This window comes from Priapulus caudatus, unplaced genomic scaffold (assembly GCF_000485595.1).
Source record: "Priapulus caudatus unplaced genomic scaffold, Priapulus_caudatus-5.0.1 Scaffold271, whole genome shotgun sequence".
In the NCBI taxonomy this organism is placed as follows: domain Eukaryota; kingdom Metazoa; phylum Priapulida; class Priapulimorpha; order Priapulimorphida; family Priapulidae; genus Priapulus; species Priapulus caudatus.
The window spans coordinates 45,410-52,343 of NW_014577332.1; positions in this window are offsets into that span (position 1 = coordinate 45,410).

Below are 6,934 nucleotides of genomic sequence, written 5' to 3' on the forward strand. Positions count from 1 at the left end.
ATTATATATGTAAATTAATACAACATAAAATATTATAATATATATATATTATATATAATTTGTGTATTAATCGTTTCTTCCGCACATATTCAAACTTATTTCATAGCTAAAACTGCTGAAAATAGCTCGCTACATCATATATAGGTATATACTAATATATATATATTTTTTTCTTTTTATATGTATATATATGTTACGTTCCGTGCGTGATAATCAATACTCAACTCGGCATCTTTTTGATATCTCCAAATTGATATCTCCAAATTGATTCATATTTCATAGCTAAAATGCTAAAATACTGCTCATAATATATATATAATATATATATATATATAGTTTACGTTCCGTGCGTGATAATCAATACTCAACTCGGCATCTTTTTGATATCTCCAAATTGATATCTCCAGTATTGATTATCACGCACGCGGAACGTAACAGTAAAAATGTATGGTGCATCGTGGAAGAAATGCGCGAGCGCACGCGAACGTATAAATACGGCTCAAGCAGCAAAAGGCCCCGTGCCACGCACAACAGACGCTTTTATACCGCGACAAGGAAACCCGCGAGTCACATGACTAAACATAATGTAAACGGGCCGAACCGCCAGCCAAGGCTGAATAGCTTAAATACGCGGCAAAACAAGAACGAACAGTGCCTAGAAATACGACAGTATATGACCCACACTCAACAGAAATGATGTGAAGAATAACTATTATGATATATAGATATCATCAAGAAGCGTATTAAGAAGGCCTTCTTTATACGCTCTTGATATCATTATATATATATTAAATATATATATATATAATATATATATATGATATCAAGAGCTAATAATACTAGAGTGTACAAACGGAAAACGGGAAAATAGTGCTATTTCAAGACATGATTATTCTACTTTGCCTGCGAGTCTAGAATAATTTTATGGTACTGCATTAAGCAGAATTCTTTGCTATCTAAACAAGACCAACCGCTGTCAATACGATACTCCTAGGCTGAGATATTGGCTCCTAAACCTCCCCTCCCACAGGCATCACAGCGCCTCGAATCCACATCAGTCAGCACCTACACGCCTCTAAGCATTCGGCTATCGGTTTCCGTCACCGCTTGGAGCGCTGATAATGATGTCACATGCCCAAATTTGGTACTCTTACTACACCATATAGTAACTGAACTCGCTTGCTAAATCTCTCTCTGTCTCTCTCTCTCTCTCTCTCTCTCTCTTTTTCTCAATCCTCCCGCCCACTGGCCTCCCTACTCCCACTCCTTCCCCTCCCTCTCCCCGTCCCCTTTTCTCCCGTCTCCCGCCCCATCCTCTCCCGTCTCCCGTCCCCCCTTCTCCCGTACCTCTGCCCCTTGTACCCCCCTCAATATTGCTAGCTAGTGCGACCCGGCAAGGAACCCACATTTTTCGAGTATTTTTGAAAGCCGTCGACCCACTATAGCTTTCAAATGCAGTTAATCCATGTGAAAGTTTATCCTTATGGGACCTAAGATAGCCGAGTGTTTCCCTAAGCGAACATGCACTTATTCCTTTCGCATGACGGTGAGTGTGGCCATATGTCATCGCTGTCACCAACGAGATCACTGCGTTGATACGCAACGGCAGCTAGTCAATCCCTGCTGTTTGCACTGCGCCACCGCACAAATTCCCATTCATGTGCGTATGTCTGTGTGTGCGCGTCCAGGCGCGCCTGAGTGTGCGCGTGTGCGTGTGCGTGTGCGTGTGCGTGTGCGTGTGCGTGTGCCTGTGCGCCTGCGTGTCCGCGTGCACGTGCGTGTGTGCGTGTGCGTGCGTGTACGTGTGCACGTGCGTGTGTGTGTGATTAAACATTTTGTCAGTCGAATCAAACAATATATATCTGAATTCCCCATGCATTTTCTCGCGACATAGATGATCAAGACGCCCGGTTTCGTTTAGTGATTTCTTCTCGTAAAGAAGAACAAAGACGGCCAATTGCCTACCAACTATGCTACACAAAGGCAGCGGAAATGTGTGCGCGTGTCGGCCCTGATCATTAATGTAACAACGACACTTGACCTAATGGGCGCAAAGACGTCACATGGAGTGCTCTTCGGCACTCATGATTGCATATTGCTTAAACAATAAACTGATTCATGCACGGTGTTGCGTATATTATGAACATATAATACAATACCGATTACCAATGTCATTTATAATATAACATATATAATTATCATAGATCGCATGCACAACGACCGAATACGAAGTTTGGTTAGGTCATCCAAAATGCGAGCTTGCCATGCCCAGCTAGAGAAAGCAGGGGGTGGCAATCGACAAGGAAGGGTAGAAAATGACATGGGATTAGGAAGATGCGAGAAGAGAGAAGAAGAAGTAGATGGAGAGGGAAAATATGAAAAAAGGAAACGGCGAGAGAAGGGAATTAAGCCGCGGGGAAGGAGTTTGGAGGCGGTGAAAGAGGAGAAAGGTGGTAGAGAAGGTGTACAGATTGTGGAAGCTGACGAAGATAGTATAGCAGGTGGGAGAAATAACGTGGGGGGGGGAATGTTAAAAAGGAGCGAGATGGAAGCAGGACGTAATAGTGGTTGGGAAAATCTGTTCTGTAAGACATACCGTGTGTGGAGTGACATGTTTTGAATGAGTGCAAAGATGATTCCTTGGGTACTGAATCTCTTCTACCTCCTCTTCCTTGTATCCTATACATTATATATTTACCATACCCAGCTGAACAGCTAACCGCACATGACACCTGCTCTATTTCCAACTTCTCATTTGCTGTTTATATACGGCTTGTTTCGTGTACTGAATTTACCCGAGACCAATTTACCAACGCCCAGCTTTCTGGCGTTCAGCGGAGATATATTACGACGCCTAGCATAGCATGGCCAGGTAGACGTCATAGGGGTAGATAAATAGTCACACAGGTCACGGAGGAGAGTTCTGCACTCCCTAACCATCTGCCCCCATTGGTTCTTCTTAAAACGCACGGCTCAAATTAACATTGCCTAGTCGTAGTGCATTGCAGATGTGTTCGTTCGACAAAGAAAAATATAATGTCTATATGTAACAGGTTTGCCCATATTGCATTGCAGAATTGAAGTTGCCATGTACAAGCTGTCTACGGTATCGAAGGTCGCCCACAACGAGGAGATGCTCCTTGATGTCTACGGCGTGAGACTTCCTGCAAGCAGATCGAATGGCGGTGAAACTTCTGGCCGGGAGGATACAACAGCAGTAAAGATTTTGAGGTTACTGAGTCCAGTGATTTTACAAACCCACACCCCTCGCGCTGTCACCGGCGACGGAAATTGTATGTACAGGGCATTGTCGCTGGCATTATACGGTGCAGAAGAACACCACATGCATCTGCGATTGCGAGTGGCTATAGAAATCGCCAAAAATCGCCACTTATATGACGAAACAAGGAAGGAGTGTCTCGAAATGGTGGTGGCAGACATACGTATTGTAATACTGCCTTACAGCGATGTTCTGGGTGCCGTAGCACGTACAGGTGAATACTCAGAAACAATTCACCTGTTTGCGGCAAGTGCCGTGCTTGGGATTGTTTTACAAACATACTTTCCGTGCACTAGCATTAATTCATACCTTGCCGCGGCGTTCACGAGAAAGATTGTAGGGCGTGGCGTCCACGCAGGAAGCCAGTCGGCATGCTGCCTTATGTGGTCACAGCTTACTACACCAAAAAAAGGAACTGATTTTAGACCAAACCATTTTATCTGGCTAGCAGCAAAAGTGAAGAGGGCAACTGAACAGACCTGGATTGCAATTGAGAGTTCAGATTCCTCACCCGCCCAGCTATCACATGGAAGCGCGTCCCCCTCTGTGGCATCTAGCACGATGGCTACCCTCTCTAAACCTGAACGGCCAACCGAGCTACCACCGACATGGAGTGCAGTCGAGAGCCCAGGTTCTACACCAGCCCAGCTATCACATGGAAGCGCGTCCCCCTCTGTGGCATCTAGCACGATGGCTACCCTCTCTAAACCTGAACGGCCAACCGAGCTACCACAGACATGGAGTGCAGTCGAGAACCCAGGTTCTACACCAGCGCAGCTATCACCTGGAAGAGCGTCCCCCTCTGTTGCATCTAGCTCGATGGCTACCCTCTCTGAACCTGAACGGCCAACCGAGCTACCACAGACATGGAGTGTAGTCGAGAGCCCTGGTTCTACACCAGCCCAGCTATCACCTGGAAGGGCGTCCCCCTCTGTTGCATCTAGCACGATGGCTACCCTCTTTGAGCCTGAACGGCCAACCGAGCTACCACCGACATGGAGTGCAGTCGAGAGCCCAGGTTCTACACCAGCCCAGCTATCACCTGGAAGGGCGTCCCCCTCTGTTGCATCTAGCACAGATGATGCTCTCCTCCCGGCCAGCAGCCGGCACAAGAGTCCGGCACCTGTGGTGCAATTTGGAGAAGCTCTAATGAACAAAATTTTTCTTGACACTACGGAGCTCATACGTTTATGCCAAGATAGCGGAAAGCAGGTTGAGCCGTGCATTCCAAGTGGACATTCGTAATACAATTTTGTGAAACCATCTTATTTACATTCACTTGGGTCTGTACTCACTTAATGGTGACTGCGGCGCATCCCGTCATTGTTTCTAATAAAATTTGGGCCTTCTCATTTGTAATTTGTTTGTGTTTACTAATGCAAACCATTTGTGTACTGTGCTATTCCATTCCTGCGCTCATGCGGCTGTCAATAAATTCCGTAAATGATTCCAAAGACTTCTGCCCATCTATATATCGACAATTTTTCAATCCAGAATCGGGAAGTGAAACAATGTTTCGCCAATTTGTGGCTGCTTAAAAATGTGATTTGCTGGATTTCCGAGTTATTATTTGTCCAATGAGTGGTGAACCACCGTCAAACTGGGAAATGGTGGCAGTAAGGGCCTGTGTTTATGTTCAGCGGCTGAGTAGTCTGAGGCCTTGAGTCCGAATCCCGCGATCTATTATATATGGGCTACTTAACCTCGTGTGTGGGGACACGATGAATGTTTGAGGAATTATATTTCAAATCACACTTTAAAAATAATTTGGAAACATTGTTTAAATGCAATCATCGAGCACCACTTTTAAGTTTGGCTTTTTCTCCCTAACAGGTTCACATCGAGTAATCTGTAACATCTCCGCAACCCTCAAAATACATAACAGAAGGGCACATAGGCAAGCAACCATGAAATATCTTGGTTGAGTTGGTTGAGATCAATATGTCAAATCTTGGTACTATTGAGGCAATAAAAGCTGACGCAATTAGAAAATTAATTCTATGACCAGCGACTGGTGTTAAATTTATATTGCCCTCGGAGAAATAATTTCTGGTCGCGAGTCACAGTCTGAGCATAGGAAACGGTGCGCCCCTGAAAATTGGCAGCACATAATGTTAATTAACAGCTTGCAAATCTGTACAATAGTTTACAATGCCACCTAAGGCAATCGGAAGTGACCCACATCTTTATAACCTCTGAGCATTTCTAGGGTTTGGTGGGAAATCTCGAGCGAATATATCAAGTATAGATTAATAACTTTGCGGCTGTACAGTTGTGTTTTTAGTGTTATATCATTCAAGAGTGATGTTAGTAATCACACAGGGACGATGTTTTTATGAGTTTACCGTTCGAGAGGAAAAGAGCACAACACTCTTTACTAGGGTTACAGATCGAGAGAGTTCTAAAAGGCCTACCATAAACATTAATCCAGAACCCGTCAAGTACACAAGAACTTTTTTTCAGATCAGTGCTGATAGTTCATTATGTATTGGAGATTAATGTATGCAGTGTCGTCGACAACACTAACATAGATTGCGCTACGTGATTGAAAAATGAACCGTAAATTGCGATGGAACAAATTTACATGAAGGAGAAGGGTTAAACCGTGATTTAAAAGAAACATCGGTCCGAAGACTATAGTAGGCTCCTTAGTGGTCTTTCGTATGACTGCTTGGTGTTTGTAGGAAGTCGCTGTTAAGAAAACATCACCAAGATTAAAGGTCCGATCAATTCCTAATATCGAGGGCGGATTGCGCACACAGCACATGTGACTCGTATGAGTCAGTGTGGTATCATCATATAAGATTACGGAAGGCACAGTATCTTTCACCTGTATGTGGGGCCCTGAACAAATGGGTGAGTCTGAACCATATTTATTACCTCTTGCACTTGGTCTGCAAAGTTGCTGGAGTGTCGCAACCCAAGAGATTTTTTTTTGCTTTTTTTGATATATATTTTTGATTCGAACCTGTCGTGCGTCGCGTGGTTGGGCGCGAAATGAACGTTCGAAAAGCATCTGATTGTAGACCTGGCTTGGCTGCTTGTCTATTACCGCGTCTGCAATTTTCCTAAGTGTCTTGGGACTTGTCCGGACGTAATTTTCTGCCCCTAGATCTGCAGCATTGCATGAGGGATCTGCCGGGAAACTTCCCAATATACTCGACAATGGCGATGTTCCTCGACGGCCCCTCATGCTCCACCCAGGACACGCGCCTCCTGTAGCTTGAGCAGGACTTTAATGTCGTGTAGTATCGGTGTAGTTGTAGGATTTCATTTGATGGCGGTTGTGGGGTAATGATCGGATAAACTTTTTGTCCATTACTCCTCTTATAATAGCAATACTGGCCGGCCTTCTTTACGATGTAAATCTGGTGCCCATCCTTTTTCCAGTATAGTGATGTTGGTGAAGAGCCACGTACTGAACTCCATGCCCCACAGTCATCAGGAAAGTGGCTCTTCAAGCCCTGCTCCCGTCTACGAATGTTTGCGGTATTCTCAACACGGAATGCGACATTCTCTTTAGGTCACACTTGGAATGCACGGCTCAACCTGCTTTCCGCTATCTTGGCATAAACGTATGAGCTCCGTAGTGTCAAGAAATTTTTTTTTTTCGCCGGGAGGAGAGCATCATCTGTGCTAGATGCAACAGAGGGG